This window comes from Bos javanicus, chromosome X, assembly GCF_032452875.1.
Source record: "Bos javanicus breed banteng chromosome X, ARS-OSU_banteng_1.0, whole genome shotgun sequence".
NCBI classification, from domain to species: domain Eukaryota; kingdom Metazoa; phylum Chordata; class Mammalia; order Artiodactyla; family Bovidae; genus Bos; species Bos javanicus.
Genome location: NC_083897.1, coordinates 65,121,664 through 65,149,100, shown reverse-complemented (window position 1 = coordinate 65,149,100; position 27,437 = coordinate 65,121,664). Strand labels below are relative to the sequence as shown.

Here is a 27,437-nt window from a genome sequence, read left to right as displayed (position 1 = left end):
GTTACTAATTCCAAAGTTGCTACAATATACTATTTAAAATGTCCAGTTTTCAACAAGAAAACACATGACAACAAGGAAAATGGAAGCTATGGTCTACAAGTAGGAGTAAAAGCAGTCACATTCTTGTATACAGGAGGGAGTTCAGTTGTTACAGTTATTGGACAAAGTGTTTAAATCAACTATAAAAATATATTTAAAGAAGTAGACTATATTTAAAATAACTGAAGGAAACTATGATGAAAATATCTCACCAAATATAGAAAATCCATAGAGGGGTATAAATTAATCTAATATTTAAAACAAAACCAAAACCAAATAGAAATTATTGAGTTGAAAAGTGTAATAACTGAAATTGTAAATTCATTGGGTGGATTTAACAATAGATTTTAGCTGTAAGAAGAAAGAATCAATAGACTTGAAGATTGGTCAAGAGATTATCCTGTCTGAAGAACAGAAAAAAAAAAAAGAAAAATTAATAGAGCCTCTGGAATACCATCAAATGTATGTACAATGGGAGTCTTAGAAAGAGAGGAAAAAAAGAGACAGAAAAAATTTTTTAAGAAATAACAGCTGAAAAACTCTCAGATTTGATGTAAAATATTGGGCTCCAAAATCACTGCAGATGGTGATTGCAGCCATGAAATTAAAAGATGCTTGCTCCTTGGAAGAACCTGTGATCAACCTAGATAGCATATTAAAAAACAGAGACATTGCTTTACCAACAAATATCCGTCTAATTAAAGCTATGGTTTTTCTAGTAGTCATGTATGGATGTGAGAGTTGGACCATAAAGAAAGCTGAGAGCCGAAGAATTGATGCTTTTGAACTGTGGTGTTGGAGAGGACTGTTGAGAGTCCCTTTGACTGCAGTGAGATCCAACGAGTCCATCCTAAAGGAAATGAATCCTGAATATTCATTGGAAGAACTGATGCTGAAACTGAAACACTGATACTTCAGCCACCTGATGTAAAGAACTGACTCATTGGAAAAGACCCTGATGCTGGGAAATATTGAAGGCAGGAGAAGGGAACAACAGAGGATAAGATGGTTGGATGGCATCACTGATTGGATGGACATGAGTTTCAGCAAGCTCTGGGAGATGGTGATGCACAGGGAAGCCTGGCGTGCTGCATTCCATGAGGTCACAAAGTCAGACATGACTGAGCAACTGAACTGAATTGATTAATTTACACATCTAAGAAGCTCATGGAATTAGGATAAAGACATATAGACACTTCATGTGGGTGTATCCATGCTTGCACAGTCACTTCAGTTGTGTGTGATTCTTTGGGACCCTATGGAACATAGCCCACCAGGCTCCTCAGTCCATGTGATTCTCCAGGCAAGAATACTGGAGTGCATTGCCATGTCCTTTTCCAGGTGATCTTCCCGATCCAGGGATCAAACCCACATCTCTTGTGGCTCCTGCAATGTAGGTGGGTTCTTTACAGCTGAGCCACCAGGAAAGCCTGATAACTACCATTTCCAAAGGAAATGAAAACACTATCTTGAAAAGATACACGCACCCCATGTTCACTGCAGAATTATTTACAATAGCTAAGACACGTGTGTGTTAGTTGCTCAGTCGTGTCCACCTCTTTGTGACCCCATGGGCTGTAGTCCGCCAGGCTTCTCTGTCCATGGGATTCTCCAGGCAAGAATATTGAAATGGGTTGCCATTTCCTTATCCAAGCTAAGACATGGAAACAGTTTAAATGTCAATTATGGATGAATGGATAAGGAAAATGTGGTATACATATACACACACACATACATATATAAACACAAACATATACATAGAATGGAATACTATTCAGTCATAAAAGAGGAAATCTTTCCATTCATAACCACATGATGGACCTTGAGGGCATTATATTAAATGAAATAAGTCAGAGAAAGACAAATATTATATGACCTCACTTATAATGTAGAATCCACAGCAAAAACAAAAAGTCCAAAATTTTAGATATGGAGAACAGATTGGTAGTTACTAGCAGTGGGAGAATCCCAGGGACAGAGGAGCCTAGTGGGCTGCCATCTATGGGGTCACACAGAGTTGTACACGACTGAAGCAACTTAGCAGCAGCAGCAGTGGGAAGGGGGAGAATGCCAGAATGGGTGAAGAAGATCAAAAGATACAAAATTCCAGTTATGAAATAAATAAATCTTGGGGATATAATGTACAGCATGGGAATTATAGTTAATAACATTATATTATATATTTGAAAGTTGCTAAGAAAACAGATCTTAAAAGTTCTCATCAAAAGAAAAAAAAACTGTGGTAATGGAGTCCAATTGGACTTCTTATGATGATTATTTCACAATATATATAAATATTGAATCAATATGATGTATCTGGAAACTAATGTTTATAACAATTATATTTCAATAAAATCAAGGTATCAATAATATATCAATTAATAAAATTGTTTTTTTTTTAAAAAAAACACATGACTATGTCACTTGATTCAGAAAAGTAACTTCACAACAATGAACACCATTACATGATAAAAACTCCTAGGAAACTAGGAATAAAAGAAAAATTCCTCAGTATGATCATTATGAACAAAGCTAGTGGAGGTGATGAAATTCCAGTTGAGTTATTTCAAATCCTGAAAGATGATGTTGTGAAAGTGCTGCACTCAATATGCCAGCAAATTTGGAAAACTCAGCAGTGGCCACAGGACTGGAAAAGGTCAGTTTTCATTCTAGTACCAAAGAAAAGCAATGCCAAAGAATGCTCAAGCTACCACATAATTGCACTCATCTCACATGCTAATAAAGTAATGCTCAAAATTCTCCAAGCCAGGCTTCAGCAATACGTGAACTGTGAACTTCCAGATGTTCAAGCTGGTTTTACAAAAGGCAGAGGAACAAGAGGTCAAATTGGCAACATCTGCTGGATCATGGAAAAAGCAAGAGAGTTCCAGAAAAAAACATCTATTTCTGCTTTATTGACTATGCCAAAGCCTTTAACTGTGTGGATCACAATAAACTATGGAAAATTCTGAAAGAGATGGGAATACCAGACACCCTGACCTGACTCTTGAGAAATCTGTATGCAGGTCAGGAAGCAACAGTTAGAACTGGACATGGAACAACAGACTGGTTCCAAATAGGAAAAGGAGTTCATCAAGGCTGTATATTGTCACCCTGTTTATTTAACTTATATGCAGAGTACATCATGAGAAACACTGGGCTGAATGAGGCACAAGCTTGAATCAAGTTTTCCAGGAGAAATATCAATAACCTCAGATATGCAGATATGCACCACCCTTATGGCAGAAAGTGAAGAAGAACTAAAGAGCCTCTTGATGAAAGTGAAAGAGGAGAGTGAAAAAGTTGGCATAAAACTCAACATTCAGAAAACTAAGATCATGGCATGTGGTCCCACCACTTAATGGCAAGTAGATGGGGAAACAGTGGCTGACTTTATTTTTCTGGGCTCCAAAATCACTGCAGATGGTGATTGCAGCCATGAAATTAAAAGATGCTTACTCCTTGGAAGGAAAGTTATGACCAACCTAGACAGCATATTAAAAAGCAGAGATATTACTTTGTCAGCAAAGGTCCATCTAGTCAAGGCTATGGTTTTTCCAGTAGTCATGTATGGATGTGAGAGTTGAACTATAAAGAAAGCTGAGCACAGATGAATTGATGCTTTGAACTGTGGTGTTGGAGAAGACTCTTGAGAGTCCCTTGGACTGCAAGGAGATCCAACCAGTCCATCCTAAAGGAGATCAGTCCTGGGTGTTCATTGGAAGAACTGATGTTGAAGCTGAAACTCCATTACTTTGGCCACCTGATATGAAAAGCTGACTATTTGAAAAGACCCTAATGCTGGGAAAGATTGAGGGCAGGAGGAAAAGGGGATGACAGAGAATGAGATGGTTGGATGGGCATCATCGATTCAATCGACATGGGTTTGGGTAAACCCCGGGAGTTTGTGATGGACAGGGAGGCTGGGCGTGTTGCGGTTCATGGGGTCACAAAAAATCGGACATGACTGAGCCACTGAACTAAGCTGATTCTTAAAAACCTCATGGTTAACATAATCAATGATAAAAGACTGAAAGATTCCCCAAAAGTCACAGAATAAGACAAAGATGGCTGCTTTCACCTCTGCTATTCAACAATTTAGGTAAGTTCTAGCCAGAGACACTTCATAATCAAATTCAAAAGGCAAAGTTCAAATTCTAAATATAGTTAGAAATAAATCACTAAACATTTACAAGCTGACCCAGAAAAGATTAGCAGCTGGCTTCTCATTGGAAATCAACAAGTCCGGAATGCATTGGGATGACATATTCAAAGTTCTGACAGAAAAAATCTGTCAACCAAGAATTCTATACCCAGTAAAACTACCCTTCAAATACGAAGGATAAATACATTTCTAGATAAACAAAATTTAAATTTATCATCAACATACTTGACTTACACATTCTACTTAAGTGAATCCTCCAGCTGAATTTAAAGGCTAAATCATAATTTGAATTCATATGAATTGAAACACTTTAGAATTGGTGCTTTTGAACTGTGGTATTGGAGAAGACTCTTGAGAGTCCCTTGGACTGCAAGGAGATCCAACCAGTCCATTCTAAAGGAGATCAGCCCTGGGTGTTCTTTGGAAGGAATGATGCTAAAGCTGAAACTCCAGTGCTTTGGCCACCTCATGCGAAGAGTTGACTCATTGGAAAAGACTCCGATGCTGGGAGGGATTAGGGGCAGGAGGAAAAGGGGACAACAGAGGATGAGATGGCTGGATGGCATCACTGACTCGATGGACGTGAGTTTCAGTGAACTCCGGAAGATGGTGATGGTAGGGAGGCCTGACGTGCTGCAATTCATGGGGTCGCAAAGTGTCAGACATGACTGACTGAACTGAACTGAATCCTAAATGAAAGACATGAAAGATTATGCAAAATACAACTACATAAAGCGATAATTACAAAGCAATTTTGATGTATTTTAATGTATATGATGCAATATGCATGATAATATCACAAAGAAGTGGGGAAGAATGGAGATATATTTGAGCAAAATTTCTCTGTACTATTGAAATTCAGTTCCGTTCAGTCGCTCAGTTGTGTCCAACTCTTTGCAACCCCATGAACCACAGTACGCCAGGCCTCCCTGCCCATCACCAACTCCCAGAGTCCGCCCAAACCCTTGTCGATTGAGTTGGTGATACCATCCAACCATCTCATTCTCTGTCATCCTCTTCTCCTCCTGCCCTCAATCTTTCCCAGCATCAGGGTCTTTTCAAATGAGTCAGCTCTTTGTATCAGGTGGCCAAAGTATTGGAGATTCAGCTTCAGCATCTGTACTTCCATTGAATATTCAGGATTGATTTCTTTTAGGATGGACTGGATTGGACTTGGATCTTGCTCTCCAAGGGACTCTCAAGAATCTTCTCCAGCACCACAGTTTGAAGGCATCAGTTCTTCAGCACTCAGCCTTTTTTATTGTCCAGAACTCACATATGTATATAACGAATGGAAAACCATAGCTTTGACTATATGGACATTTTTGGCAAAGTAATATCTCTACTTTTTAATACACTGTCTAGGTTTGTCATTGCTTTTCTTCCAAGTAGCAAATGTCTTCTAATTTCATGGCTACAGTCACCATCCTCAGTGATATTGGAGTCCACGAAAATAAAGTCTGTCACTGTTTCCACTGTTTCCCCATCTATTTGCCATGAAGCGATGGGACTAGATGCCATGATTTTTATTTGGGAATGTTGAGTTTTAAGCCAGCTTTTTCACTGTCCTCTTTCACCTTCATCAAGAGGTTCTTTAATTCCTCTTTGATTTCTGCCATAAGGGTGGTGTCATTTGCATATCTGAGGTTACTGATATTTTTCCTCACAATCTTGATTCCAGCTTGTGCTTCATTCAGCCCAGCATTTTGCATGATGTATCCTGCATGTAAGTTAAATAAGTAGGGTAACAATATACAGCCTTGACATACTCCTTTCCCAATTTGGGGCCAGTCCATTGTTCCATGTCCAGTTCTAACTGTTGCTTCTTGACCTGCATACAGATTTCTCAAGAGGCAGGTCAGGTGGTCTGGTATTCCCATCTCTTTAAGAATTTTCCAGTTTGTTGTGATCTACAGAGTCAAAGGCTTTAGTGTAATCAATGATGTAGAAGTAGATGTTTTTTGGAATTCTCTTGCTTTTTCAATGATCCATCAGATGTTGGCAGTTTGATCCCTGGTTCCTCTGCCAATCCAGCTTGTACGTCTAGAAGTTCTCAGTTCACATACTGTTGAAGCCTAGCTTGAAGGTTTTGAGCATTACTTTGCTAGCATTTGAAATGAGTGCCATTGTGAGGTAGTTTGAACATTCTTTGGCATTGAACATTCTTTGGCATTGCCCTTCTTTGGGATTGGAATGAAAACTAACCTTCTCTAGTCCTGTGGCCACTGCTGAATTTTCCAAATTTGTTGGCATATTGAGTGCAGCACTTTAACAACATCATCTTTTAGAATTTCAAATAGCTCAACTGGATTTCCATCACCTCCACTAGCTTTGTAATGATGCTTTCTGAGGCCCACTTGAGTTCACACTCCAGGATGTCTGTCTCTAGGTGAGTGATCACACCATTGTGATTAGCTGGGTCACTGAGATCTTTTTTGTATAATTCTTCTATGCATTCTTACCACCTGTTCTTAATTTCTACTGCTTCTGTTCGGTCCACACTGTTTCTGTCCTTTATTGTGTCTATATTTGCCTGAAATGTTCCCTTGGTGTCTCTATTTGTCTTAAAGAGATCTCTAGTCTTTCCTATTCCATTGTTTTCCTCTATTGCTTTAAGCTAAAATGCATATTATAGGAGTGACTGCTAATTTGTTTAGGACATCTTTTTGAGGTGATGAAAATATTCTGGAATAAATAATGATGAAAGCCCAATTTTGTAAATATACTAAAAAGTACTGAATTGTATACCTTAAAAGAATGAATTTTATGTCCTATGAATGACATCTCAAAATTTTTTAGAGGAATGAAAATAAAAATATGCAAATCACAAGACTTATAACAACAGCTAAGAAAATTCAAAAAACATAGTAGAAAAATTCAACAAAGTAATTTAAATGGTACAGTAGAAAATATCTATCATTTCCATTTAGTTGACAAAGGTAAAAAATAATTAAGAATCTTTTGTGAGTAGCAGTAGTTGGTCTTTCAAAATCCAGAAGAATATTGTTATATTGCTAAGAAATTGAGCAGAAAAATAATCACTTGAAGTTTTTTTTTCCCAAGCACATCATTCCTTATGTGGTGTATATGAAGGTGTTCGTTTCCTCTTTAAGGCAAAAAAATGATTAAACCTCTTATATAATTTTTACTTGCTTGAATATTTTTTGACATCACCACATATGCATTATTTTTTTCCCTCTCAGCTTTAAGTATAGATAATAATACCTGTAACAAAGGAATGTTTTGATGTTTTAATAAATAATATAAGTAGGACATGGCAACCCACTCTAGGATTCTTGTCTGGGAAATTCCATGGACAGAGGAGCCTTGTGGGCTACATTCCATGGGGTTGCAAAGAGTTGGACATGACTTTTTGTGACTAAGTAGCAACAACAAAAATAGGATATTATTTTTCTTCTTTCTTCCTCTGAACTACTGATTGACTGTGGTATTGGGGTACAATTTGATGATCAATAGGACATTACCTGATCAATCACATTGTTTTTTATTCCCTACCTTTATATGGACTTCCCAGATGGCTCAGTGGTAAAGAATCTGCCTGCCAATGTAGGAGATGCAGGAGACATTGGTTGGATCCCTTGGTCGGGAAGATCCTCTGGAGAAGGAAATGGCAACCCACTCCATTATTCTTGCCTGGGAAGTCCCATGGACAGAGGAGCCTGATGGGCTACAGTCCTGAGGGTTGCAAAGATTTGGACATGACTGAAGCGACTGAGTGTGCAGCACGCACATAAATAGAAATATGAAATCTGAAAAACTGCTGTTGTGTTGAAGAAGGAATTCATAGGGCCTGGACTCCATCTTAGGCCTGTTCATGCTGATCATGCTTGGCCACCTTTCCAATGGACTCTGAACTCTGTGTTTAGTGCCTATGAAAACAACAACCGAAGGATAAGACCCCCTCCAGACAGGGGAACCTTGAAGATGGTATCTAGGTTATTCATCACCTAAGAGAAAACATATACTAATCACCCTTCCTCCAAACAGGCCGTAAATTTTTCCATATCAATCGGAGGGTAGCCTCGGGTTTATTGATTATTGGCTAATTGTTTGACTGTTTGAGTACATGAGCACATAGCATGTGAATGATGGGGTTATTGGGATTGTATTTTCCTTGGTTTATGTAAGTCTCAAGGAATTTGGAGTGGTGGGTTCAGACACGTACACATGGGGTATAAAAGATTTTCACAAATGCTGGTCGGGGTCCTTGGCTAAGAGGAGACTCTGCCTTGGGCCCGCCGGTGTAATAAACTGCACTCCACTATCTGCATTGTCCTTCTGAGTGAGTTTGTTTCCTGGAATGCGTGGCTACAACAGTGTGACACAGCAAAGCAGACTTAAAGGAGTATAGACTTTGATGTTGAATCAGTATTTCCTGTTCAACCTGAATCTAGATTTTCTCATCTGTAAATGGTGAATAATAACAGCTACCTTATGTAATTTTGTTAGGTTAAATCATAATATTTGAGGTAAGTGCTTGGCATATACCTGAGCCCCAGTGTAGATAGAGCTATCACTGTTATTAGTGAGAGAGTAACAGGCAGCACAGAGAAGGCAATGGCACCCTACTCCAGTACTCTTGCCTGGAAAATCCCATGGATGGAGGAGCCTGGTAGGTTGCAGTCCATGGGGTCACTAAGAGTCGGACACGACTGAGTGACTTCACCTTCACTTTTCACTTTCATGCATTGGAGAAGGAAATGGCAACCCCCTCCAGTTCTTGCCTGGAGAATCCAGGGACAGAGGAGCCTGGTGGGCTGCCGTCTATGGGGTTGCACAGAGTCAGACATGACTGAAGCGACTTAGCAGCAGCAGCAGCAGCAACAGGCAGCAAGGCCAGGGATCTCCAGAGGAAATAGGCTGCAAGTGTCAGAAATTTTTTCTCTCTCTCTCAAGCGGCAGGAGGAAACAAACTCTAAGTGTTAGATTTTTTTCCCCCTTCTCTATACAAATTTAAAAAGAGGTTTCTTTAAAAATTCTGTGTTGCCATGATGACACCTGGCTCCACCAGAACTTAACTTTTCTCAAACCTTGAGCTAACCAATGTTTTTCTTATGGAAATGCTTTTCTTAAGATATGTTAATGAACTATGTATTTACCCTAGACTCTGTCTTTCTTCAAGTCAGTTCAGCTTAAGACTCAGAACTGATAATGGCTCAAACCTGTATATTTTACTCATTCATTGTTCTCCTAATCTATGTTAATGAAACTATATATTTACTTGGAAACCTGCCTTTCTTCTAGATTCATGTCAATCATTTTATGGCCCAGGATGACTCACCTGGTGCCAATGTCATCTTAAAATGCATGTTATGTGTGAGAGGCCTGGTGCCACAGTTTTGAGACATCTCCTTTCTCTAATTAACAGCTTGCTGATAGGTATATAACATACTGCTAAAGGCTAGCAGGGGGGCACTCTTTCTGCTCCCTTCTGATGTCTGTGTCAGAAGCTTTCTCTATCTCTTTTATACTTTAATGAAACTTTATTACACAAAAGTTCTGAGCAATCAAGCATCATCAACTGGCCCCAGATTGAATTTCTCTCCTCTGGAGGCCAAGAATCCTAGTATCTTTCATGCCTCAGCAACAACCTTTTATTAGTCTTATTTGTGTTATTGTTTTGTTAGCATATAACAATTTCCTTAGGCCATAACTTTGCCTTATTAGGCATAAATTTAAAAAAGCAATAGGTAAGAAAGCAATGTGAGTCTACCTACCACTTTTACTTTCTATATTCTTTTATTTTTCCTACTTTCACCTCTGTGTACTGTTTAAATTGTCTTTTTTTCCCCAAATAATCCTAAAATGTGTCTGAAAAACAAATTCTAAGAGAATATCATGTAGGGCTATAGGTATCATATTTTTACTCATTTTTTGTTTCACAGTAAAAAAAAAAAAAAAGTAGGTTAGTCCTTAATAACATTGTCACAGTATTTCATGTGAGAATTAAATACAGTCAGATTCTGTCACTATATTGCCCCTCTTCTATTCATTATATAACTTTTGCTTATTATATAACTAATTTAATTAGAGTTCACTAATTATGTGTAAAATAATATTGTGACTAACCTAAAATAAAACTTTTAGGTGAATAAACCACCATAAAAGTTAATTGAATAATTTACTATTGTTTTGCATGCTAAAAATTATTTATGAAATATTGGTCTTTAAAAATTCTCTTGGATTTTTTAATGAAATAAATTTTGGTTAAGGTCAGTCTAGTCAAGGCTATGGTTTTTCCAGTGGTCATGTACGGGTGTGAGAGTTGGACTATAAAAAAAGCTGAGTGCCAAAGAATTGATGCTTTTGAACTGTGGTATTGGAGAAGACTGTTGAAAGTCCCTTGGACTGCACAGAGATCCAACCAGTCCATCCTAAAGGAGATCAGTCCTGAATATTCATTGGAAGGACTGATGCTGAAGCTGAAACTCCAATACTTTGGCCACCCGATGCAAAGAGCTGACTCATCTGAAAAGACCCTGATGCTGGGAAAGATTGAGGGCAGGAGGAAAAGGGGATGACAGAGGATGAGATCATTGGATGGCATCACTGACTCAATGAACATGGGTTTGGGTGGACTCTGGGAGTTGGTGATGGACAGGGAGGCTTGATGTGCTGTGATTCATGGGGTCAGACAGAGTCAGACACGACTGAGCAACTGAACTGAACTGAACTGAAGTGGTCCTTTAATATTCCTACTATAATTAAATGATAAGAAGCTTACCTTTACTTCATTATAATTAAACAGAAGATTTACATTATATTTTATATTATATATAAACCAAGAAAATATTTCCAGAACTTTTGTTTTGGTAGATGTGAAAATGCTGCTGCTGCTGCTGCTAAGTCACTTCAGTCGTGTCCGACTCTGTGCGACCCCATAGACGGCAGCCAGATGTGAAAATACATAGTTATATTTTCATATATACCATATATTTAAATTTATATAGAAGCTTGATTTAATGTAATACTAAAAATAATATATTAAAATCATATAGAGGCTTGCAGTTTATTAAATAATTTCACTTTCAGTCTTTAATAGTCCATTAATATTCACAAACACCTTTAAAGTATATGCCAAGTGAGGTAATGAAGGTTAAAATATTAACATGGTAGATATACAATAAAAACTAATTATTCATGCAGGAAAATCTAATTCTTAGAGATACCTATTGATTTTCCCAGAGTCACTTCCCTGGTGGCTGAGATGGTAAATAATCTGCCTGCAATGCAGGAGACCCAGGTTCAATCCCTGAGTTGGGAAGATCCCCTTGAAAAGGGAATGGCAACCTACTCCAGTATTCTGGCCTGGAGAATTCATGGACAGAAGAGCCTGGTGGGCTACAGTCCACAGGGCCACAAAGAATCCAGTATGACTGAGTGACTAACATTTGCACAAGATTTATATGGCATTATTTGAGTCATTTGATCAAAATGATATAGCTAAAGCACAGTATTTCTTAGCTAGAATTGGAGCTTAGGACATAAAACTATCAAAATTCAAATATATATATATATGACTAACATATTCATGCTCAGCTTTTATATGATTTTTTTAATAAACAATTTCCATAACTTAAGCAAATTATAATTCAAATTTTTGAAATCATTTAATTTTTACTCCAGTTTCCCTCTCAGAGAACATACAGATTGATTACAGTGGTTTATATGCCACCCACTGGTGAAATTCATGTATGTACAGAGATTATAATCCTAGGTTTTTGAGAAATTGAAAATTAGAAACTTCACTCTCTCCCATCACAAGAAAAACTTCAAAGAACATAAGGAATTCACTTTTCATTATATATCTGTTCTCTATTTTGCATATATTTTCCATTTGAAATTGAATACATGAAAGTTAGCTTCATCTATTAGCCTAATAGCACATATTTAGTTTCCTCCTCTATGCCTGTTCCTAAAATAGGAAATCCAGAAAAGTCCTTCTGTCTACAAATACAAAAATTTTAAGCTGAGACTGTATGAGATGGGGTTAAAGTAAAATTGAGAAATGAATAAGTGCCTAATGAACATTAAATGCCTTTCCTTTAGTTCTCTTTCAAGGTTTTTGCCAAATAATTTTGAGGAGAAACTCTGTTTGTGTGTGTGTGTGTGTGTGTGTGTATGTATTAGCAGATAATGGGCTCCAAAATGAACTTGATCTAGAATGCGGAATACTTTTTCTGTACAGAAGATGTCCTGACCTAGTTATCTCGTGTGTACCTAATTCAGAATGCTTCCTTTCCTGCTTCATTCTGAGTAGCGTTAAAATCCACAGTAGCTTTGATCTCATAATTACATAGATCTTCAATGGTTTGGGTTCATTTGAAATTGTATACACTTCCATAAAGACACTCAAATATCTCTTGCCATGTAATTAAAGAATAAAAATAGAGATATATAGGCTGGTAATTAAAATTCTGCTTCAACTTCCTATTTTATTAAATATTTCTCAGTGAGAAGATTCACACTGAAAAAAAAAAAACTTATTTAACCTTGATTGTCTTGGTGATACTCTTACTTAAAAAAATGATGATGTCAAGTCATGGAAAAACAATTTATGAAGTGTATATTTGGAATATAGTGTTATGTGATCAGCTTCCCTTTGCTATATTTTGAGTGCAGAAGAGTTACAGTGCAAAGATTTTAGATTTCTGTTATCTTGGAACATGAAACAAATTTCAGCACTTGCAGAGTATATAAATTTGAGTAAGGAGGAAAAGAAATAAGTCAATTTTAACTAGTCCAAAAACCTAGATACTACACAGTTTAAGCACTGTGTTAGGAATACAGAGATGTAAATGAGAATAATTCAGATTCATTGTTGTAAGATATTCTGTTTAGCATATGAAAGACAGCATTCAAGATTGAATTACTGCCCTTTGAGATAAAGTCTAAGTAGGCTATTATTCATCTCATAATGTTTAAAAGTGAGGGTTTGGAGTATTCAGTCCATTCATTCTAAGCAAATTTTTTTTTCCTTTTCACTTAGATGGCAACAAGAGAGAAAATGTCTTCTGAGTTGTTAAAATAATATATAATTAATGAGTAGGTTTTTCACCCAAGGTCTCTTGAAAGCACATGTGAAATGTAACCCTGTTGTATGAAATAGTGATTCTTTTCATCTACCTATCATTCACAACAGGGCTTCCCTGCTGGCTCAGCAGTAAAGAATCTGCCTGCAATGAGGGAGACCTGGGTTCAGTCCCTGGGTTGGGAAGATCCCCTGGAGGAAGGCATGGGAACCACTCCAGTACTCTTACCTGGAGAATCCCATGGACAAAGGAGCCTGGCAGGCTACAGTCCATAGGGTCACACAGAGTTGGACATGATGAAGCAACTAAACAACAAACAACAATAATCATTCACAAAAGCACTGTCTTTCTACTTCTGTAATGAAAATTTAAGACTCCATATAAATTATTCAAAGTGACATCTGTAGAAATTTAAGTATACAGTCTGAAAACATAGAAGAAAACACAGAAAATACCTAGTGCAACCTCCTACTCAAACAGATATTCCTTATGTAACCTCCAGTAATGTGGTGGTTCTTCTCTTTGAAAGATAAAGCTTTTCATTAAAGAACATTTTAATGAACCCTAATCTGCTTCTTTCTGTATCTTTTATCATTTATTTGATTTCTCCTTTTGGAGCCATGAAAATCCTTCAACTATTTGAAGATATATTATGCCCCTCCCCCACACCCCCTTAATTCTATGTTCTAGTCTCATGGCAACAAAGGCATTGAAACCTGGATCTTTAAACTCTGTGTCTGAAGGAGATGTTAATAGAGTCTAAAATGTACTGAAAATAAATTATTTTGAGCAAAACTATGGATCTAAAAGAGTATTTATCACCCAAGATATTGTATAGTACTGGTATATGTAAAAAGAACTGTGAACTATTATCATCATTGTAGGGCTGGGAGAAATTACTGCTGGATATAAAAAAGATTGTTTTCTTAGTTGTGGAGCTCTGTATCTCTAAAGCTTTATCAAGATAGGAAACAAGAATCAGCATTTGTTTTTTTCAGGAAGATATACTAAGTTTCACATTTCCAGGGATGAGTGGCAAAAATATCAGTCTGAGTAGCACGGGGAGGTGCCTGTGTGCCTGTGTGCTTAGTTGTGTTTGACTCTTTGTGATAGACTGTAGCCCACTAGGCTCCTCTGTCCATGGGATTTTCCAGGCAAGAACACTGGAGTAGGTTGCCATTTCCAGCTCCAGGGATGGAACCCATATCTCATGGGTATCCTTCATTGGCAGGCAGATTCTTTACCACTGAGCCACATGGTGAGTCCCAGAATGGGGCCATTAATATCATTGATCTAAGTAAGAATGAATATGATGAGCCTTTCATGGTCCTGCTGCTGCTGCTACTGCTGCTAAGTCGCTTCAGCCGTGTCTGACGCTGTGCAACCCCATAGATGGCAGCCCACTAGGCTTCCCCACCCCTGGGATTCTCCAGGCAGAAACACTGGAGTGGGTTGCCATTTCCTTCTCCAATGAATGAAAGTGGAAAGTGAAGGTGAAGTCACTCAGTCGTGTCCGACTCTTAGTGACCACATGGACTGCAGCCTACCAGGCTCCTCTGTCCATGGGATTTTCCAGGCAAGAGTACTGGAGTGGGGTGCCATTGCCTTCTCCATTCATGGTCCTAAAGTCAGGTAAATTTTGTGTTTTCATTTTCCTTATCTGTAAAATGGGGAAAATGTAAAATTCTACCTACATGTTGGTGTGGGAATTAAACAAGGTAATAGACACAGAATTAGTGCTGAAGGGGATCAGAGCACATCACCCCCAAATATACATTTTTGGCATAGGATTATTTTGAACTGAGGCAAATGAAAACTAGCCAATACAGGTAAAGCTCTTCACCCTCCCCTTTCTGCTTAAAGGCAGGGTATAAATTTCCCTTTGTGAAGGTGTTTGCCTCCTAATCTATACCAGTAAGAGGAGGATGACTCAGTCTCTGGAGACACACAGGTATTCCCCAGATTACACAAGACTGAGGCTTCATAACAAACCTTTTTAACGTAACCCTTATCTTCCATTAGTTTCCCACATATAGTTACCGTCCCACATTTACCACACTTAGAAGCCTAAACTGCTTTTCCTTTGTCTTGTCACTTCTCCATAATTTATTGCTCTTTGTTAAAATATTTACAGCCCCAGGTTTAACTGCTTCTTTGGGTTTTCACTTATTTTCTATTAAGAACTCAGTATGCATAAGTAATAAACCTTTTTCTCCTGTTAAACTGTCTTTCTCCTCTTAACTGTCTCCTGTTAAACTATCCTTTGCCAATTTAATTTGCAGGGCCCCAGACAAGATTTCCTTCCTATACAGTGCTCAATTAAAGTTAGCTATATAATTATTGTTGTCATTATTTCTAACATCATTATTGAACCAAGTTAAAAGGCTCTTGGATTATATACACTGGCTTAGGGTAAAGACTCTTGGAAATAAGGCTGAAAATTTAACTTTCTAGGAATTGACACATTATAAGGTCGACCAGGATAATCACGATAGTGTGATCACTCACCTAGAGCCAGATATCCTGGAATGTGAAGTCAAGTGGGCCTTAGAAAGCATCACTACGAACAAAGCTAGTGGAGGTGATGGAATTCCAGTTGAGCTATTTCAAATCCTGAAAGATGATGCTGTGAAAGTGCTGCACTCAATATGCCAGCAAATTTGGAAAACTCAGCAGTGGCCACAAGACTGGAAAAGGTCAGTTGTCATTCCAATCCCAAAGAATGCTCAAACTACCACACAATTGCACTCGTCTCACATGCTAGTAAAGTAATGCTCAAAATTCTCCAAGCCAGGCTTCAGCAATATGTGAACTGTGAACTTCCAGATGTTCAAGCTGGTTTTACAAAAGGCAGAGGAACCAGAGACCAAATTGCCAACATCCGCTGGATCATGGAAAAAGCAAAAGAGTTCCAGAAAAACATCTATTTCTGCTTTATTGACTATGCCAAAGCCTTTAACTGTGTGGATCACAATAAACTGTGGAAAATTCTGAAAGAGATGGGAATACCAGACCCCCTGATCTGCCTCTTGAGAAATTAGCATGCAGGTCACGAAGCAACAGAACTGGACATGGAACAACAGACTGGTTCCAAATAGGAAAAGGAGTATGTCAAGGCTGTTTATTGTCACCCTGCTTATTTAACTTCTATGCAGAGTACATTATGAGAAACGCTGGACTGGAAAAAGCACAAGCTGGAATCAAGATTGCTGGGAGAAATACCAATAACCTCAGATATGCAGATAACACCATCCTTATGGCAGAAAGTGAAGAGGAACTAAAAAGCCTCTTGATAAAGGTAAAAGAGGAGAGTGAAAAAGTTGGCTTAAAGCTCAACGATTCAGAAAATGAAGATCATGGCATCTGGTCCCATCACTTCATGGGAAATAGATGGGGAAACAGTGGAAACAGTGTCAAACTTTATTTTTGGGGGCTCCAAAATCACTGCAGATGGTGACTGCAGCCATGAAATTAAAAGACGCTTACTCCTTGGAAGGAAAGTTATGACCAGCCTAGATAGCATATTGAAAAGCAGAGACATTACTTTGCCAACAAAGGTCCGTCTAGTCAAGGCTATGGTTTTTCCAGTGGTCATGTACGGATGTGAGATTTGGACTGTGAAGAAAGCTGAGCGCCGAAGAATTGATGCTTTTGAACTGTGGTGTTGGGGAAGACTCTTGAGAGTCCCTTGGACTGCAAGGAGATCCAACCAGTCCATTCTGAAGGAGATCAGCCCTGGGATTTCATTGAAAGGAATGATGCTAAAGGTGAAACTCCAGTACTTTGGCCACCTCATGTGAAGAGTTGACTCATTGGAAAAGACTGATGCTGGGAGGGATTGGGGGCAGAAGGAGAAGGGGACAACAGAGGATGAGATGGCTTGATGGCATCACTGACTCGATGGACGTGAGTCTGAGTGAACTCCGGGAGTTGGTGATGGACAGGGAGGCCTGGCATGCTGTGATTCATGGGGTCGCAAAGAGGTGGACATGACTGAGCGACTGAACTGAATTGAAGATGATAAAAAAAAAAAAAAACAAACTATGAAAGTTTCCATGAAAAAATGAGATTTTCCAAAGTCAAAAAATACCTATACCAGGAATTATGTTTGAGATTAGCCAAATAGAAGTAAAAGATAAAGTGAAGTGAAAATTCAAAACGTCAGTAATGGACTTTCCACCAGGAAACCCAAACCCAACTTGAGAAGATAGACAAGAGTTTCCTCTTAATGTTGAAAATGTAGGGGGCTTTTTCTCGAGTTGACAATAGAACATTGGGAGTACTTAAACTCTTGGTGCTTTGATTTTCCTACCTGTTAAATGTAGATAGTAAATATATAGCACTTAGAATAGGGCTCAACACTGAATAAGCACTCAGTGCTGCCTATCTGCCTGTAGTGAAATGACCTTTGGAAGTAGAACTGGAATGTTAAGCAAGATTACATCATGAATTTGTTGGAGAATTAAAGATGTAATTAATCTGCAAAAGTTGCTCTAAGGATGAAAAAAGAGAGAGGAAGTACAAAGAATTCTAGCAAGGTATAAAGAATAACAACCAGGACCTCTGGATCATGTTCCTTAATATGTGTCACTGTAATTTTCTATAAATATACTGAGTGCCACTCTTCCCTTTTACACTTGTAATTGAAATGTACTTGGTAAAGAAAATTCTCCCCATCCCCAGGATGAAGAGCTGTAATGAAATGACTAAGTACATTGGGAAAGGGAATTTTGGGAGTAGACTTTTGTAAGTAAAGATTCACAGGTGTAAATGTGTGGGGCTGGGAAATCCAAAGTATCTAACCTCATGAACTGATTTGCAGGAGAGAAAGAAGCCTTCATTTATTCATTTAAAAATACCAGATATAGGGATAAGTGCTAGGCTATAAGACTGATAATGTCACTGCTTAGCCTTTCAGGAGGTATTTTATGTAGATGCCTGAGGACAGAAATTAAGGTCTCAGCAAATATACTTTAGACCAGCCCTATAGAATGTGTAAATCCTGAGGAGACTACATTAAGTAGAAAAGAAAAAAAAAGTAGAGTTGTTTTACAGAGGGGTTTTGTGAAGAGGGCAAGGACAAGCATTGCTTTTTCAATGTTTAGATAACAAAGCATGCTCCATATTCCTCATTTTCCCAAGGAATACTAAATAAAATAGAGACAGAAGCAAAGGCAGCACTGTCTTGAGGTATCTTGAGGGTTTGTAGGTTTGGCTGTACCAAGTGATAGCACTCAAGACAGATAAAGCAGCATTCTCATGGAAGGCACTGGTGATGAAATGGCAGAGCATCAGCAGAGACCACAATGCCTGGTGGGAGATTGTGGATTCCCAACAGACATGGCGGTACTCAGCAGATGCCCAGCATATGATGATGGATACTCAGGGGCAGGTGATGATGTCCAGTGAGGGATGGATGATGAGCAGATACAGTGAGTAGTGGCAGGTGAGAGTAAATATAAACATGCTCGATGAAAGCCCAGAACAATTGCAGCAGTAAATGATGCACATTGACTTTATTCATGATCACATGTGTGATAACTCCTAGGGACTTCTAGAGGTATTTGGAGGGAAGATGTGTATCTTTCTAGGAGATTCAAGTAACTTCGTTAGCACATGGGGAAAACAAGCCAGTGAATTTAGGGTATTGATACCAAGGTTCTTTTTTTTGTGCCCACAAGCTCTGAGGCCTGTCACAAACTTAAATGCTTTTAGGGACCAGGCAAGTTTATAATCAGTGAGTCAGCAGTTAGGTGTAAGAAAATCAGAAGAGGGAGAAACACAGCAAAGTTGGAAGCCATACACAATTGAATAAATAATATTTAATTTACAAAGTTTAAAAATCATTGGTTAGGTAAAAAACCAGGTATACAAATTTTGGAGATGTGTTATATATTTCAGAAGATGAACTTCTACTACTTGTTAACCAGTTCAAAGAAATCAGGAAGATTCTATTTATCACATGTTTACTTCCATTAACTATAGCTTTTCTAGAATGTTTAGGATAAAGACTTTTTCACTCAATATCTTTAGAGCTAAAGCGCATAACTTAAAAATTATATTTTAATGTTATAAATACAATGCTGTAAATATTATAGTTGTATCAATACTGATAATATTTTAGCTTTAACTATTAACAAATATTAATTAGTGATAATGTTGACACTAATAATATATTATATATTAATATATTTTGTTGAGGGATTCCCTAATATTGGGCCAACATAGTGTTACTGGAAATAATTACAGTTGTTCATAGTATAATGTTTTTAATGTGGCATTGAATTCTGTTTGCCGGTTGTTTATAAAGAATTTCTGTCTTAACTGTTAGTCTGTAATATTCTGTCTTTGTACTGTCTTTATTTGGTTTATATGTTAAACCTATGCATGCTTCATATAAGAATTAGAAGTTTTTTTTTAATTTTTTTATTTTCAATGGTCTTAAAAAATTTATGGAACATTACAACAACTACCCAGTCTTTGAAGGTTTTATAGAAATCCCTTGTGAAACTATTTGGATTTGATGATTTTTGTGTGTGATGCATGCATGCTTAAGTTGTTTCGGTCATGTCCGACTCTTTGTGATCTCACGGACTGTAGCCTGCCAGGCTCCTCTCTCCATGGGATTCTCCAGGCAAGAATACTGGAGTGGGTTGCCATTCCCTCCTCCAGGGGATCTTCCCAACCCAGGGACTGAACCCACATCTCTGGCGTCTCCTGCATTGGCAAGCGGGTTCTTTATCTCTAGTGCCACCTGGGAAGTCCATTTTAGGTCCTTGATAACTTTGATTCTTCTACAGAAATTGTTTTGTTGCTTTTTATACCTAATGAGGTCAATTTTGCTAACCTGATTTTCTCCAGGAAATTACCTGTGTTTTTTTTTTTTAACGAGCTCACATGATTTGCAAATAAACCTACAAAGTAATCTAATGATTTAAAAATGTATTTTGCTTCAATGGTTATTTTCCTTGTTATTTCTTATTTTGAATATTTATATTTCCTCCTTTTTCCTTGCTTAAGTTACCTAGTATTTTTATTTTAAAAGTTTCTTTTTTAAAAAACAGGATTTTGAATTACAAATTAGGTATATTGTTTTTTATTCTCTAATTAATTTCTACTTTTATCTTTAGTTATTTTCTTTGTGCTTTCTTTTGGGTTACTTTGCAGTTTTTCTTTCAAGGTTGCTTTCTAGAAATTCAATCATTTGTATACTTTCATTTTTACTTATAAATGTGATTAGATATGAATTTTCATTTGATCACTGCTTTAAATATATTCTATAGATTTTAATATGCAGTGTTTATGCTGTCAAATTTCTAAAGAAATTTGTAATTTCAATTTGCATTTGTCTTTTTAACCAACAGTTGTTTAGAATTTGTTATATCTCAATCTCAGATGGTCTTTAAACCATTGTTGTTAATAGTTCTAGTGTTAACTGTGTTTTTATCAGAAAGTATTTTTTTTGTAATAGTTCTACTTTTCTAATATTTTCTTTGTGGCCTAATAGATAATTAATTTTTGTGAGCATTCCATGTGCATTTGTGAAGAAGGTGTACTTTCTATGATAAGGATATAAAGTTTAACATACATCTGTAAGATCTACGTGTCCAATATTTTTTTGTTCTGAGTATGATATATTAAAGTCCCCCATTAGTAGAATGTATCCATAAATGTGGACTTCCCTGGTGGCATAATGGTAAAGAATTGCCTGCAATGCAAGGGATGGGGGTTGGATTCCTGGAGAAGCAAATGCCAACCTATTCCAGTATTCTTGCCTGGGAAATTCCATGGACAGAGGAGCCTGGTGGGCTACAGTCCATGGGGTTGCAAAAGAGTTGGACATGACTGGCAACTAAACAAAAACAATCCACAAATGTATTCTTCCATTTTCTTTAGTTTTTCCTTTAAAAAATAGCATTGCTGTATTATTGGGGTCATAGATATTCCTAACCACTAAATATTAGTTGTTAATTGCAGCTTTTTATCATAAATAAGCATCTTTTTTGGGGGAAAAAATGGATCATGAATTTAAACTATTACTGTTTTTTTTTCCACTTGAAATTCACTTTGTCAGATATCAACATCACAATTTCTGTTTTCTTAGTATTTCTATTCGCTTAGCATACCTAGGGAGAAGGCAATGGCACCCCACTCCAGTACTGTTGCCTGGAAAATCCCATGGATGGAGGAGCCTGGTAGGCTGCAGTCCATGGGGTCGCTAAGAGTCGGACACGACTGAGTAACTTCACTTTCACTTTCCACTTCCATGCATTGGAGAAGGAAATGGCAACCCACTCCAGTGTTCTTGCCTAGAGAATCCCATGGACGGAGAAACCTGGTAGGCTGCAGTCCATGGGGTCGCACAGAGTCGGACAGCGACTTGGCAGCAGCAGCATACCTATGCTCACTCATCCCTTTATTTAAACTATTATGATTCACTGGGTTTTGAGTTCTCTTATAAAGTGAGTATAATTAGGTTTTTCTTTGTATGCCAACATGAAATCTTTTTTTTTTAATGGTAAGTTAGGTTCTTACACATGTATTGCTCTTACTGTTAGGTTTGTTTTCAACTCTGTCTTATTATACAATGGTATAATTTAAAAAACATTGCTTTATTTTCCTTTGTTTTTTCCTCTGCTTTATTTTTTTTTCTTTGCTTTTCTGTTAATTGCATTTCTTTTAGTTTTAGATAGGTTTGTCTCTTTGTTCTAGTTGTTAACTTTATGTCATGTTTTATTTAAATCCTGCTTAATACTCTTAGCCCTCTGTTTTCTTATAAAATCTGGTACTTTCTGGTCTGCCATTTTTTGCGGGGGTGTAATTTAACATCCATCTTTTCTTTAGAAAAAAATGAATGAAATTATTCTTTCTTCTTCCCCTTTCTCTTTTCTTCTCAATTTTTAGTTGCATTGCTTCTAATTTGTTAGTGTATATAACAAATAATATATATCATATGACAGTATTCTTATGCCCTTATACCACCTTTATTTTTGTCCTTGCTCTAAAATTAAATATATTAAATGATTATGATCCATCATTTTGAGGAAAATTTCTCAATCATCTCTTTGTTAGATGAATCTAATTCAATATTCAGTTTCTTAAGAGGGACTTAAAGTTTCAGAATTCCCTGAGTTAAAAAAAAAATAATAAGCTTTTTATAGCATTGATGGCCAATTTGTCTGGATACAAAATCTTTGTTTCAAACTTTATTTAGGTATTTTTCTATATTTAAATTTAAGGTATAATTATATCCAGTAAAATTTACCTTTTAAAACTGCATACTAGAATATAGTGTTTCAAATTTATATATATATATATATATAAATATATATATATATATATATAAATATATATATATATATAAAACCACCACAACCAAGATGTAGAACAGTTCCATAAAACCAAAGTAAATGCTGTTTTGGAACCAGCATCCCACCTTCAGACCCTGTGAACTGATGATCTGTTTTCTGTCTTTATAAATTTGCTTTTGAAAGAATATCACATAAGTGGTTGACTTTAAATAAAATATTGTTTCACTGTTGCTTTGCTTTGTGTCTGACTCTTAGCAACCCCATGGACTCTCCTCTTTAACCCTTTCCAACCTGCAAAGAGTTCCTTCCTTGACACTGGTTTATTGAGTTCTGTGTACACTTCCAAGTTACTTCCCTGAAGGATGAGCTTCCAGAGAAGTTTTTTCAGAATGTTCATACTTGTGGTAAACTTTCTTTCTTGTGATGAGTTGAGATCAATCTTAGGCCTCCTACTAGCTTTTCTACTCTCTTTCTTTCTCATTTAGTATTTATTGGACTGGCCTTCCTCTTCACAATAGCACATGGTGGGAACCTAAGAGAGAGCTATTGTGAGCTCCTATTTATTTTCTGCTTACAGATAATTTGCAATTTGGATGTTCTCCAAATTTGGGGTTGATATTGTGTAGTTTGTTTTTGTTGTTTTTTATTGCTTGGGGGAGGGCTGGCGATGGATGTGTTAGATTTGGATTTCAGCTGATGCTATATTTTGATCACCCATATATTTTTAAGGGAGAAACTGACAAAATAAAACAGATACCAGAAAACAAAGCATGTCTTCTAAAGTACATTCATTCCAGTGACCTTTTCTTACATAATTTGGAGCTACAGTGTGGTAAAATGCTCACAGAGAAGGTAAAATGTGTATACTTCGAAATTAATGCATCATGAAAACTCAGTAACTATAAGAAAGTATATTTCCTGAGAATACTGTTTATAAAATGCCTATTGAGATAATCTATTACTACTGTGTATTTAGAACAGGATAATTAATTTTTAAGTTCCATGGAAGATTACTTTCTAAATGCAATAATCTTCTTTTAGAATTTGAGAACTAGATCCATTTCCAGTATTAGTCCTTCCAGTCTAATTCCATTATACTCTCCAGGGAACACGGAGTCTATTTCATTTCCTTGTGAGATGAGTATATCTGCAATGAGATTCAAACTGGGTTCTCCAACTTCCTAGCAAAGATACTTAGCAGTTTAGTATAAATGGTTTTGATTGTTCTTTATAAATATTACATACAAACAAAAATTAGTGTTAAAATGAATACGGCAAAGATATGGCAGAAAATCAAAAGAAAAATAAAACCTCTCTAAAATCCTATATCAAAACTTCCAAATGCTTGAATTTTTATTGTGATAATGTGACCTTGCACTTATATAATTAGTTGTTAATTTTTTATTCCTGTTTCCTTGTAAAAAATATGAATTATAGTCTCTAGGAAGAAGAAGAATAGCTGTTATTGAGGGCTTATTATGTGGCAAGCACTTAGTTTGCCAACTTTTAAGATTACTTAAATTTTTTTTTATGATGATAAGTTTCTTTCATCTTCCTTTTATACAAGATGATACTAGGTATGTGTTATGCCCAGAACATAGGGGTTGGTGTGTGTTTTTTTCACTATCACATTCTGTACATTGTAAAGCAACTGTCATTGTTTAGAAATGACACTAAGCAATAGAGTATCTATATATGATTTTAATATAAAACACTTGTTTTGCTTTTTGAATACTGATTTGCTACTGATTTATTTAAATATGATATGTCCAATTTTTCTGTCACACAATTTCCTTAATTTTCCAAATGATATGAATAGGATAGTTAACTTTGTGTTTACTACAATACCTGACAGAAATTTATGACATGGCCTGAGATGGAAAAACTAATAAAATGGTACTTACCATAAAGGATTGCAAGCAGAGACAGTGGCATGACAAGTAGTCCCACTAGCATATCAGCAATGGCTAGGGACATTAAGAAGTAATTGGTGGCATTGTGCAGTTTCTTTTCCAAGCTTACTGCCATGATAACGAGGATGTTGCCACCTATTGTCAAGATTATTATTATGACAATTGAAAGTGCTGGCCAGTTTTGTACCCCGTCTGGGAATTTGAAGCGTCCACCATCGGAGGTATTGAAAATGTCAGTTACTATGGCTGCTACTGGGCTCACAGATATATCACATTGCCAAACCAATAGGCCAATCAGGTGCACACTGAAAATTAAGAAAAAAAAAATCAGGTACATATTATATTGCTTGTACCTAATAAATTATTTATATAAAACAACTGTTTTTCCTTTAACAATCATTATTATCACATCACTGTTTTTATTCTCTTAATTAAATTTCAGTATTTCTTATTTCTATCCTTTTATGGAATGTTTAATATGAGTCAGGCTCTTAACTTACTGAAATATATATATATATATATATATATATATATTTAAGTAATCTCATTTGATCTTATACGACATCCTCATGAGGTCAGTACTGACTTATGTATATGGAGAGACTGAGGTTCAGAGAAGTTAAGTAACTGTCTTAAGGAAATACAGCCAGTAAGTAGCAGGGGCAGGGTCTGTACTCAGGTCTCACTGATTACAAAGCCTGAGTTTTAGTTTTACTCTATATAATCAATCTGAAACCACAGTATTATTTGACTTGCTGAGTGACTTTATGCTGGCTCGTGGTATCTTTAATAGCTGTCCTATACATTTTCCTTCTATCTGATACTCTCCCCATTTCTGTCCTGTGTTTTCTGGGTCCAGTTCTAGGCTAGAAGATGATTTCTGGTGATAATTAATTCCTATGGGTTTGATGCTTTCCTATGCTGGAAACGAAATTTCTTAAAGTCATTTAAAATGTACATTTCTCATGATGGTACTTATGTAGACTTTTACTAATAAGGATTTCAGGCCAAGTGGCAGACTAATGCAAGAGACACAGATGTGGTTTTGTTTTGTACATTCCAAATTAATTTGCCCTGATGGTGACATAAGATTTATTCAGTTTACATACATCAATGTAAGTCCCAAAAGTGTCTAATAAAACTAACATTAATTTTCCTTAACAAAATAGACAAAGACAAGCATATTCAATATTTCCTGCTTTAAAGCAAGAATTATTATCTGCTAATGACTCTTATGTGTATTCTGTGTTCAGTAATATTTATTTAATATTAAGCAACAAGTACACTATATGTACTAGCTGTTAAACCCTGCTATTTATAGAGAAGAAAATTTCCTCTATTGGTACAACATGTGCTAAAAAATTTTCTATGCAAGAAAATTGCATGGGGTGATGGAACATAAAATGTTACAAAATCCAGAGTCTATGAGTTCTCCATGTAAATGTTTTTATTTCATTGTCTCATTCACTTGTTCTTTGAACTAAAAATATTATTTCTATACAGGGAAAATATATATATGGTTTGACTATTGCTTATTATCAATGCCCAGAGAAATTTGAAGTAGTTAACTCTAGATGATTATGATCATAATTGTATCTATAATATATACACACACACTACACTTTCTGAACCACCAAAACTGAACACTGAACCTGAAAACTTTTTGGCATTGTTTAACCTTAAATAAAATATTATAATAATTTTATACCATATTTAAAAATTATTTCCCTTAATATCTTGTGAATATACTTTCCATAGTTTAAGATAATGAAGAAATAATGAACATATTTTGACTTTCTCATTCTACAGGGGATGAAAACTAGTACTTCAGAAATTTAGCTTAAAACTACTTCCTCATTATTCAAAGCTACCTGATATCCTAAGCATCATGTTTGTGGAAGAGATATACATAGTAATTTTTTCAAATAATGAGAGATACTCATTCAATTTTTTCAAATGCTGGATGTATTTTTTCCTGGAACATAAAAATAAGCTAAAATAATATGTGATTCAAAAAAATCTATAGCATAATTAATCTGTGATTAAGGTGTGTAGAAATTATTGAAATAAAGACCCAAATAAATAGAAGCAAGGTATTTGCTCAGCTTTGATTATTCTGTCACATTATTTGCTGCATTTGGCATTTGACATTGCATGTGACCAATGTCCTGGCTATATTTTAATGATTTTTTTGACCAGTCACTTAATCTTTCAGAACATCTATTTCCTCATCTCTAAAACAAGGATGATCTTATGACATTATTTTTGTGAAAATTAAATGATAATGTAAAGTCTCAAAATAATACCTTTGCCTTAATAGGCCCTCAGTAAATGTTGGAGCAAACATTCTTTCTGCCTTCAAAGTTAAAAAAAAGTATTTTGTGGTAGCTATACCCTAACTCAGTGTACTTCAAAATTTGTCAAAAATTTAAGTCCTAGTTTTATTTTAAGAAGATATTTATGCAGAACTGGGTTCAGATAGTCATTTTAAATCCGAAGTCTTTTCTGGCCTAACTGATGAAAAATATGTTCTTCTGAAATTAAAAAAAACAAATCTAGTTTCTATTAGTTGATGACCATTTCAGGTAGTCCCATAAGACTTTCTGCTCAAAATAATATCCTACATCCTCAATTGGCAGTTGCAGAACCACAAATATATTTATTCCTATGCCTATAGAATATGGTCCTAACAGGATATGCAGTGCAACTTCAAATTTTCAAAGTAAATTGTGAAAACATCTAAGTAATTCCATATTTCTGTAGCAATGGTAAAATAATGCAGAATAAAATTGTATGTAACAAAAGTACGTGAAAACTACATTCAATTATGAATTTTAAAATTTGAGTATCTTAGAACTTTAGGATAGAAAAATATTCAAAACATTTGGCCTACCTCTATTGGTCAAATATATTTTTATTTTTTATTCAAGAGTCCAAGAGACAAATATTAAATTCT

General features: G+C 36.2%; 1 pseudogene; it reads right to left on the bottom strand.

Annotated features, from left to right (window-relative positions):
• The window catches only part of LOC133242592 (ferritin light chain-like), a 64,803-nt pseudogene extending 40,207 nt beyond the window's left edge, over positions 1–24,596 (bottom strand).
• Positions 24,597–27,437: the final 2,841 nt, after the last annotated feature.